General features: G+C 19.8%; 1 protein-coding gene across 1 annotated transcript in view; it reads left to right on the top strand.

Moving 5' to 3' along the window:
* Positions 1 to 308, top strand: part of LOC108573612 (paramyosin) — a 4,506-nt gene that overhangs the window by 445 nt on the left and 3,753 nt on the right. The window lies entirely within an intron of this gene.

Here is a 308-nt window from a genome sequence, read left to right on the forward strand (position 1 = left end):
TATAAACAATTCATTTTCAATTGTAATATTATTGCAAGAAATGTGTTCGATTTTATAACAAAAAGTTCGTAAAAAATCTGGTAAACACATAAGTCTATCTTAGTTATTTTTCGATTACAAATAAAATATATATATTGTTGTTTAATATTTAAGACATACTAAGTGAAAATTATCATATACATATGAATATGTTCATACTGCTCTATTTTATTTTGTTTATCTATTATATCGTTTGAAATTATTATAATCTAAAAAATGCTTCATACAATGCAACCAAATAATTAAAGGTAAAAATTAATGTATATCTT

Source organism: Habropoda laboriosa, unplaced genomic scaffold, assembly GCF_001263275.1.
Source record: "Habropoda laboriosa isolate 0110345459 unplaced genomic scaffold, ASM126327v1 scaffold128, whole genome shotgun sequence".
Lineage (NCBI taxonomy): Eukaryota > Metazoa > Arthropoda > Insecta > Hymenoptera > Apidae > Habropoda > Habropoda laboriosa.